Source organism: Myxocyprinus asiaticus, chromosome 15 (assembly GCF_019703515.2).
Source record: "Myxocyprinus asiaticus isolate MX2 ecotype Aquarium Trade chromosome 15, UBuf_Myxa_2, whole genome shotgun sequence".
NCBI lineage: Eukaryota > Metazoa > Chordata > Actinopteri > Cypriniformes > Catostomidae > Myxocyprinus > Myxocyprinus asiaticus.
The window spans coordinates 20,419,686-20,431,278 of record NC_059358.1 but is presented as its reverse complement, the minus strand read 5'-3'; positions in this window follow the sequence as shown (position 1 = coordinate 20,431,278).

Genomic DNA, 11,593 nt, shown 5'->3' with positions numbered 1-11,593 from the left:
AGTACCATGGAATTTTCTTTAATTACCTTGAAGCACCATGTAAATACAATAGTATATGAATATGGTAATCATATATCAAATTACCATGGTAGTAACATGGTATTCTTTGAAGTACTTGGAAGCACCATGCAACTACAGAATGGTGCATAAATAGTTGAATATCAAAGTATCATGGTATTACCATCTGATACCATCAGAAATCACATTGTTATTGCCCAGATGTACAAACACACACACACACACACTCGAACTTGTTTTTATATCATTGTGGGGACTCTCCATAGACTTCCATACATTTTATGGATTTTATACAGATCTAATGATAATTTCTATTCCCTAAATCTAACCCTCACAGAAACCTTTTTGCATTTTCAAAAAAACATAGTTTAGTATGTTTAATAAGCCATTTCCCTCATGGGGACCGTTGGCTGGGCCCCACAAGGTAGGTGATCTCAGGTTTTACTATCCTTGTGGGTACATTTGGTCCCCACAGTGTAGTATAAATATGTATACACACACACACACACACACACACAGAGTTTGGCTTCTTTTCAAAAGCTTCCAGTACATACAGAAATACAACAGCTAGACAGAATTACAGGATAAGATTAATAGTATACTGTATGTATGCAGAGATGTTATACAGAAATGTGCAAATGAAATTACGTTTAAATGGGTATGGGTTTGTAGAAGTAATAATATAAAAAAAAAATGTAAAAATAGTGATTTTTCATATTGAACACAAGTGTTTGTAGAGGTTGTAGTATACATATGAAAACTAAAATGTAAAAATTGTGATTGTACATGTTGAACACATGGGTTTGTATAGGTAGCATGTCTAAATATGAATTGACATGTTTGTTTGTTTTACATGCACATACGTATTGCACCATACTGTATACTTGTATACTGTACTGCACTAAACTGTTATATACTGTACCATGGCTTTGATCAATGTCATGTGAATATGTCATTTAGGTGCTTTGTGTATGACAGTATGCTCTGTGCATCTGTGGTTGAAAAAACATGAAGTAGCTTAACTGTAGCAAGCTACTTTTGGAGTGTAGCAGCTTGTAGTGTAACTTGCTACTTTTTCTGAAGTGTAGCTTTTAGCTTAGCTTAACTAATTTTTCTGATGAGTAGTTGGTAGCTTAGCTAGCTAAATGAGCTTGCCAAACACTGTGCACAGGAACCTCAGAATTGTAATAAGCATTTCAGCACAAAAACAAACCAAAAATCGTATTGGTCTTAAGAAAAGATAAATTGCGGTCTTCTTTGCACATACATTTTTGACAGTGAAATCTCTTCTTTTGTTATCTACTGAATGACAACAAAGGGCAATGATGACCATTCCATTTCGTCCAATCAAGCAAAGGTTGCTGACCTCTGGACCCAGCTGACCATGAGGGGAGGATGGGCATGATCCAATCACCTTAAACAGTCCAAGGCAGCACATCGGGGTGGAAAGGGGTAATGAAAAAGGGGGGGTGGAGAAAAAGGAGCGAGGAAGAAATGGAAGAATGGATGGATCATACATATGCAGTGATAATTTGTGCATTGATCAGGGCCTGCAGCACCTTGAATGGAGGGATGAAGAAGTCCAGAAGAAAGAAGAAACATCCACCTCACCTCCATCTGCACTACGCTTTTTTTTTCTGATAGGGAAATGTGATGAAATCCTCTGCACCTTCAGACATCATCCAAGAGGAGTGTAGTTATAATTTATAATGAGAACTTAATAATGACCTGATGATATAATACAGAAGTTTTACCGTGATGTTGACCTTAACAACCGAAATGCATTATATGACACTTTATGAAGTATCACATGAAGAGCTAACAGGCCAGCTGCTATGTCTGTCACAAAAATGCTCAAATATTAGGCAACTGTCATTCCATTCAGAAATCCTATAGAAAAGGCAGTTCTGTACACACACACACACAGATGGCTGGTCAGCACGTGCCTGAAGGAGGGCAGAGCAGTGACCCTCAGCTGGACACTATGGCCAGGTCAGTGACACTCAATCCCTCTTTTCAGGCCAGCTGCTTCTAGTTCTGTGCTAATGGTACCTCCCCTAATACACACACACCCTTAGGCCCCCCCAGTCTGCCTACACTGACCAGTGAAAAGGCAGAGAATGGGTTGGGGTAGAGGACAGCTGGACACTCGCCACTCTCTTTCCTCCTTGGGGGGTGTCTTAGTGTGTGTACATGTGGGGAGCTTAGGGTGGGGTAAATAGCCTAGTGTGGATAAAAGCAATTGAAAAAAAAAGAAAAGAGAGAAACTGGTCCAAAAGGCCTGGCACACGTAGACCCCACAGAAAGGCAATCACCAAGTTAGAGCTGATGGCTGGCTTTCTTTGGCTACCTTATTTTCCCTCTGATTTTCTTTTTGTTGTTTTTTTTATGCACTTGAATTTACCACTGGCTCTGAGTTGCAAGCACTCTCGGCTGGAACACATAACAGTACACTATAAAAATTTCAAACCACTAAAATTTAAATGTTAAAGGGATAGTTCACCCAATAATTTCTCATCATTCATTCACTCATCCTTATGTTGCCCCAAAACCTGTACGACTTCCTTTCCTCTGTGGAATATAAAAGGAGATGTTTGGCAGAATGACAGCCTCAGTCACCATTCACTTTCATTGCATTGTAAAAAGCAATATTATTGAATGGTCACAGAGAGTAAACATTCTGCCTAACATCTCCATTTGTGCTCCACGGAAGAACCTTAAAGGTGCAATATGTAAAATTTTTCATGTAATATTCGCCTTTTTTTTTGCCAATGTGTGAACAGCTTGTAACAGAACTTAAAAAATGAGCCCTTCCCGGACTTCCTAGGTTGCCTATTAAAGCCTGTAGACTGATTTTCATGCAAAGGGAGCGGGTCACTTTTGCCGGGAAAATCCAAAGGATGATGTTTATGCACGCTCCCGAGAGCCTTGCCTCAGTGCTTCTCTTCTGCTATTCAACAGCGTCAACAGACAGTCTGCAACACTAGGTAACGTTATCTTAGAGATGGAATCCAGCAAACGTCCGGTTCCCAGCACAACACCGACTCCTACACAAACAGAGTAAGCCAAAAAAAAAATAAAAAATGATCTACTGAATCCCTTCTGGCTAAGCGGGAACGTGATCGTGGTCGAGCGAAAACTAGAGTGAACATTGGCAGGGCATCTGATTCCTGGACCTTCATTCGGTTTTGGGGATCAAAATCAACCCTGAATTGGCGTTCTTCTTATTGGACAGGTAAGCTTACATAACTGCAAAGCATGTAAAATATAGTGCCATAAGGATTGATCTGTGTAATTATAGCTAACTTGATCTTGCCTACTAACGCTGACGAATTGCAAGCTACCTTACTTCGTAACTTTCAAATAATTTCAACGATTTTCTCTTTATACTAAAAGTCAGGTATGCTGATTCACAGTAACAGACATAATGTTAATCTGTAATTATTCAGCAAGGTAAACTACAATTACACATGAAATTAATGCTAGACAATGTTCAAGATAATGCAAAAAGCTCCATTCATAAGTGTAACGTAACTTGGTTATACAGAAAATATATACATTCTATTATTATAAAACAATAGCGCATCGATATATCAAAATGACAGTTGTGATGGAATCACATCAATACTGAATTGTGTCAACATATTTATAATGTAGTCTATTTTATAAACAGCTACTGTCATCATCCACCAAATTTAGCTAACAGCTATTGATAAAGCTGGCTATAACGGCGACATTGACTGCATTTACACGATAGCCTATGTATCATGCAAAGAAAAGTGATTACTTCAAACTACAGTCTCACATAGTCAGACCTATATCCACACTTTGTTTTAGCTGGAGAGTCATATATAATATACAGTCTCAAAGTTCGTAGTAAAACAATCATAACTGTGTAATTTTAATTATGCTACCTCATCTGTCAGCATGATGTCGGTGAATCACATTCAGCCTCTTTGTACGTTACATCATTGTTTTGGTCGATGCTTGCTCGCATCCCTATGAAGTGTGTGTGCGAGCAAGAGCAACAGGTAGCTGGCTGCAGATCACTTAACAGCCACAGGTGTCATTAATAACAAGGGTTTCTGAATCTTACATACTGCACCTTTAAGAAAATGTTCATAGAACCTGTCGTAATAAGTTCACTTAGTGTACTTCTTTCTTACTAGTTAGAATTTAATTACTGATGAAGAAAATCAAGTTTAGACTCTGAAAACTCATAAAATCAAGTAGAAATACCAAAATTTTGTAAGTGAAATGAATAGAAACAAAGATATTATAGCATAATGATGAGAAGAAAAAAAAAATACAGTATAGAATTATGCCATTCTGTGGTGTGCCAAATGCCAAAACAGTCTCATGACAGCTCGTAATACTTAAATGTTTGAAATTAGTTTTGTAGACAAAAATATAATTGTGCCACCATATTAATTTATTTCATTATAAAACATTTTGGTTACTGTTGTAACCTCCGTTCCCTGATGGAGGGAACGAGACGTTGTGTCGATGTAGTGACACTAGGGGTCGCTCTTGAGAGCTCCGAACACCTCTATTCTTTTGAGAAAAGGCCAATGAGAATTGGCGAGTGGAATTTGCATGCCACTCCCCTGGACATACGGGTATAAAAGGAGAAGGAATGCCCACTCTCATTCAGGTTTTGTGCTGAGGAGCCGAGAAAAGGTCCGGCCATTTCAGCGGCTAGTACAGTGTTGTGGCAAGAGGGACACAAGGTCTCGTTCCCTCCATCAGGGAATGGAGGTTACGACAGTAACCAAGATGTTCCCCTTCTGTCACTCTCTCGACATTGTGTTGATGTAGTAACATTAGGGGTCCCTATAGAAAAACGCCACAACAGGTGAACTGTGTTACGTGAACTGCTGATGCAGGTGCGAGCAAGCTGCTGCGTGCGTAATAGCAGGTGCATCAGTCTGCACGTAACCTCCCCCAACGCCCAAAAAAGACGTCATGTAGTTCCCCACATCCCTGAGGGGGGGAAGCGACGTAACTAGCATGGCCTTTTCTCTCTGTTTTCTCTCCACAGAGTATTAGATCCGGCTGGGGCCATCTAATGCTATTATACGCATCGGGAAGGTGTTCTTTTCCATTCCTATTCTTTCAGGGGGAAAAGACCCCGCAGAGACCACATCACAAAGGGGAGGTCAACATGTGGCAATACGACATGTGGGCTCACCAGCCGCACATGGAAGGGGCGCGGTGGTAGGTCCTGCCTCGAAGGGGAGGAGCTCTACAAACATGGCTGCCAGGGGCAGAGAGGGCCCTGCCCAAGGGAGATGCGGCTCTGCTGACAGGGAGACCGTACCACGGAAAATACATCACAGGGGGTTACCTGAGTAATCGGCACCTGTGGAGCACCTATCCCAGTACAGGGCATAGTAGTACCTGTAGTGGGTCTGGCTGCGAACTCCTCCGCCGAATTCGCGAGCCATGGGGCTAGGGAGGAAGGACATCCAGGGTCCATGACTTCGTGAACTGGACTGGGGGTCAAAGCGCAAGCTTTCGCCTCAGTTAATGGGAAAGGCGCTATACGCAAGCGATACACCTGGCCAGTTGTTCCGTATTACCAAACTCTACATGTTCGTACCTGACAAAACACGGGACGAAACCGGCTCAACCCGGAGATTGTAAAATCTTGCAAAGGTATTGGGTGTAGCCCAGCTCGCTTCTCTGCAGATGTCTGCTAGAGAGGTGCCATGGGCCAGTGCCCATGAGGATGCCACACTCCTAGTAGAGTGTATTCACAAAGGGACAGTCACGGCCTGGGCCTGGTTTGCCAGAGCGATGGCATCCACGATCCAGTGGGCAAGCCTCTGTTTGGAGACAGCGTTCCCTTTCCGCTGTCCGCCGAAGCAGACAAAGAGCTGCTCAGAGCATCTAAAGCTCTGCGTGCGATCCAAGTAGGTGCGCAAAGCACGCACCGGACACAGCAACGACAGGGTTGGGTCTGCCTCCTCCCGGGGCAACGCTTGCAGGCTCACCACCTGATCCCTGAAGGGGGTCATGGGAACCTTGGCACATAGCCCGGCCGGGGTCTCAGGATCACGTGAGAATCTGCCGGACCAAACTCCAGGGAAGTGTTGCTGACAGAAAACTCTTGCAGGTCCCCAACCCTCTTGATGGAGGTGAGCACAATCAGGAGGCCGTCTTCAAGGAGAGGGCTTTCAACTCGACTGACTCTAGCAGCTCAAAGGGGGCTCCGCAAAGGCCCAGAAGGACTGCAGAAAGATCCCATGAGGGGAAGAAGCATGGCCTGGGATGATTCAGCCTCCGGGCGCCTCTGAGGAACCTGATGATCAAGTCGTGCTTCCCTAGGGACTTACCGTTCACTGCGTCATGGTGGGCCACTATAGTGGCTACATATACCTTCAAGGTGGAGGGGGACAGCTGCCCCTCCAGCCTCTTCTGCAGGAAGGAAAGCACTGACCTGACTGCTCATCTCTGGGGGTCTTCGGCTCGGGAAGAACACAAATTCATGAACAAGCGCCACTTCAGGGCATAAAGCTACCTCATAGAGGGAGCCCTGGCCTGAATGATCGTGTCTACCACTGCTGGTGGTAGGCCACTTAGGTCTCCCACGTCTCATCCAAGCGGCAGACGTGGAGGCTTTCGCTGCCGCAGGGGGACGCCCTCGATGAGCAAACAGGGTGCGGGATCTTGAGCCACGCCGGGGCAAGATGTGCTGGATGGCCTCCGTCTGCTTCTTCACCGCCGAGAACTGCAGGGCAAAGTCCTCAACGGTGTCGCCGAAAAGTCCAATCTGGGAGATGGGCGCGTTGAGAAAGCATGCTTTGTCGGCGTCCCCCATCTTGACCAGATTCAGCCACAGGTGGCGCTCCTAGACCACCAAGGTGGACATCGCCTGCCCGAGTGCTCGCGCCATGACCTTCGTCACCCAGAGGGAAAATGTCAAGAGTACATGTCTGCAAATTCTAGGCAAAGGGTGACTACTTTGAAGATGCTAAAATATAACATAGTTTTGATTTATTTTGGATTTTGTTTAGTCACAACATAATTCCCATAGTTCCATTTATGTTATTCCATAGTTTTGATGACTTTACTATTATTCTAAAATGTGAAAAAAAAAAAAGAAAAAAAAAATTATAATAAAGAACGAGTAAGTGTTTCAACATTTTTGACCGGTAATGTATGTCAATAACCTGTAAAACACAACTCATGTCTTGTTCCCAAAATGCTATTTTCTTTCTTCCATGGTACCCAAAAGTTATTTTCCTAATAAAATCATAGTAAGGACTGGGTGGGTTTTACTTTATGGTAAGGTTTTGGGATTTGGGTTAGGGGTTAAACTTAGGAACTTAAGAACGCTTGTTCAAAACCCAGATGTTTGACTTTCTTACTGCAAAAAAGTAATTTTCCTTTTAAAATCATAGTTATGATTAGTGTTTGGGTAAGGGGGTTACACTTTATGGTTCTGTTTAGGTTTGGGTTTGTGGTTTAACTTAGGAAAAATCGTGATAACCTATTTCTTTGGCTCATTCATTTTTCTCTATGGGAGTAAAAGTCATACCTTTTTGTACGAGTCAATTTTGCTATGTCGTACTATTATTACGATTTGTAAGGCGACGGTTGAGTGTGCTGAGAGCTAACCTGTGTTGTTTACCATTGCAGCTTCCATGACATGTAGTAGCGTACCACAGTGAGTCGGGTTAGCGTACTGGCTACAGTTAGCACAGTGTGTACAGACCCTAGCAACTGCAGGGATAGCACAGGTCCAATGATCCACAGCTCCAGGCTGTCCAGTACCATGGGCCGGGCTGAGCCAGACAGTCAATAAATCAATAGGTCACTCACGCACACACATGCACACGTCTCTGCAGGGCTGAGAAGCCACATGAAACTACCATTGATTGAAGGGGGTAGGGAGAGCACCGACTGTCAGAGCTGTGTATGCTTGTGAGGTTATGGGGCTCACCTTCATTCTTAGCACTGCAGTAGGGAGTTCAAAATGGCCTCAACAATGCTTACACACTTAAACAGATACAAACACACACATACTTCAGAGGCGAGGGATCTCTGTTAGCCGGTAACATTTCGGTCACAGCTCAAAACACACAATCTCAGTAAACTAAAGCCTTTGTACTGTATATATCTCAGACTCTCTCTTACTCTCCATTCTTAAATGGAACAGTGCATTTTAAAGATGTAGATCTTTTTAAATGGATAGTTCGTCCAGAAATTAAATTCTGTCAGAATTTACTCATATTGTACCAAACCCATATGGCATTCTTTCCTTCATGGGTCACATACAGATATGTCACCATTCACTTTCATTGCATCTTCTTTCCATACAATAAAAAAGTGAATGGTGACTGAGGCTAACATTCTGCCTATCATCTGCGTTTTGTGTTCCACAGTTAAAAGAAAGTAATACATGTTGCACAACATAAGGTTAAGGAAAGGAAGACAGAATTTTCATTTTTGGGTTAACTATGCCTTTAAGATCTCCCAAAGCTCCATTATGCCCAGGTTGATTATTCTTCATTACACTCAACTTGTTTCAGTTTATATAAAGAACTAAGAGACATGTTTAGATGCTCGACTCGAATGTGATCCATATTCACATGGATAAGAGGATTTCTTGTGTTAAGTTGTCTGCTGATCCGGTCTTTGTTGGAGTGGTATGCTCACTCATGCACTCATTGAAAAAAGCTTTAGCCCACTTTTTTTATGACCTCATCAAGTTAACAGCTGCAGCGTTGAACATGTTTGCTTGACCTGCAAATTGGGGTCAACGCAAAGTAAAGACTTGTGCACTTCTGCAAAGAACACAGGCAAATAATGGACAGATATTGTGTAAATCCTAAAGTTTAAGAAAGGAATGTTCTATATTCCAATACAAGTTAAGCTCAATTGACATAAAGTGTGGCATAATGTTGATTACTACAAAAATCAATTTGGTCGTGTCCCTCCTTTTCTTTAAAAAAAGCAAAAAAATCAGTTACACTGAGGCACTTACAATGAAGTGAATGGAGCCAAGCTGTAAACATTAAAATACTCACTGTTTCAAAAGTATAGCCACAAGATGTAAACAATATGCATGTTAATATGATTTTAGTGTGATAAAATTGCTTACTAATCTTTTCTGTGTAGAGTTATATTCAAATGAATTACTTTGTTGCTATGATGTAATGCTGTAATCCTGCAAACACAATGATTTAAACAACTTTACAGCTCAAATAATACACAAATATTAACAGAAGAAATAATGTAAGATATAAAAAAAATATAAGCTTCATATTTCTGCCTCAAACCCTCCAAAAATTGGCCTCATTCACTTCCATTGTGTCTCAATGTAACCTCGTTTGTTGCTTTTTTTTTTTAAGAAAAGGAGGATTGAGTCTAAATTATTTTTTTGTGTTAATCAACATTATACCACATGCTGTCAATTAAACCTTACTTGTATTGAACCTGGAATATTCCTTTAATGTGACAAGAAAAATCTGAAACATACACAATACATAATGTATACAGATTATTCACATACATAATATTTACTCTTTTCTTAGATGGCACTTAAAGCAGCAAAAGATGGCAGGGAGTAGGAGACAGGTGTAAATAAATGGCGGGGCTCTGTCCTTGCTCTGTGAGTTGCCATGGTAACGGCTGATAGAGCATCCTATCGATCGCACTATCCAGTCAGAATTGTGCAGCTCCTGAACCAAGTTTTTATCTCTGTGTGGTGATGGGTGTGGATCAATACCTGATATTGTATGCCTCTTTTGCCTTGCGCCTCACATGGCCTCCATAATAGTGGTAATGATATTGCGAGAGGAGGAAAAAGAGGAGGAAGATGTCTGAAACTATGGTGAAATCACAGCTGGATTTATTTGGTCTCACATGAAAAGGAAAATCTCTTTTCAAACAACAGAGCCATCATGACACTTTGCTTGTGTTATTCAAAGTCATTGGCACTCCAGAATTCATAAGAATTCTACATCCCGCTGCCAGGCTCTACAGTGCGGCCCACATGGAATTCAGTTTCTCCAGCACGTGAAATGTCACATCCGATTTTCCCACACATCTCCTTCTCTGCATATGCGAACAGCCACACGCCATTTACCTAATGCAAGACCATTTACTCCAGCAATTTCTTTGACTGTTATACAAATCAGAACATCCAGAAAGTCCAGGCTACACCGAATCAGCAAGGACTCGTGAAGAAGAGAGAGGTATGGAGGAGGACCTGCGGGAGCTCGTTTAAATCTGGCCTGAGGGATCCCTCCAGCTAGGGGTCACGGTTGGAGTCACCGTGCACTTGAATTAAAGGTGGGGCTCCTTAAGGTGCCTCTGTTGCCCTGAGGCACAGCCATCACAATTCCTGCAGTGCTGGAAATGAAAGCAGGGCTAGGACAAAGGCCCTTTCCTTGCTTATGGCCACTGTTCAGATAAATTACTCAAATGATTGAGATGTTCGTTACATCTTTCTTTTTGCCTCTCTCCTCGCTAGCAACACCCCAGTGTAAGTTTAAGAGGAATTACTGGGCAGTATGACTTCTCGAGTCTAAATGTAAAATTAGTTCTATATTATTAATTATAAATCAGTCAAAATCTTAATTATATTTAATTTTTATAAAGCCTACACATTTGTTTTGTTTTTTCAGAGGTGAAATCTATTCAAAACAGTACAGACCCATGTTTACTGAAGGGATAGTTTACCCAAAAAAGTATGTTCTTTCATTATTTACTCACTCTAATGTTGTTCCAAACCCATATGACTTACTGTCTTGCATGGAACGCAAAAAGAGATTTTATGTAGAATGTTAGCCTTTGTCACCGTTCACCTTTACTGCATCTTTTTTACTATACATGGAAAGTAAAAGGTGACCAAAGTGAACATTCTGCTTAACATCTCCTTTTGTGTTCCATTGCATAATGAAAGTCATTCTTTTGGAACAACATGGGGGTTTGGAACAACATGGGGGGAGAGCTAATGATGACAGAATTTGAATTTCTGGGTGAACTATCCCTTTAAACTATTTGTTGGGAAAAGCAAATAACTCCATACATTTCCTCATAATGTTCTTCATGTTGATTGATAGTACAAACATATATATCAAATACATGCTTATTTACAGACCTAAGAAAAAAAAATTGTCTCAGAGTTCTGTCATCACATGATGAGGAGTCCTTGATCTCTGAAGACTTGAGTCACTCAAGCTGTTCTTGTGTTTATATCAGTGCTGCATGAATTTGGCGGTTTTGCCTGCAGTACTGAGCTCTGTGCAGCGGTACAAATGTAAATCTGTGCTCCGCGGGGATGGAGTGTGAGGGGGATCTGAGTGGCTGCCCTCGCATCCCTGCGAGATGAAAACCCATACACTTGGAGAGGCACAGCGGCTACTGGGGCAGAAGTCAGCCGCGGTGGGGCCGGGCATGTGGGAGAGAGGAGTGATTGAGGGAAAGTTTTCTCTGCCTCCAGCACTCTGCATATGTTGTGAGAGTGAGAGCCTGCAGTGAACTTGGCAGCACACTTCAAAACTTTATGGAACAGACGTGCACACTGCATCCTAATACGAGATGTGCCTTGATTCGTGATTTA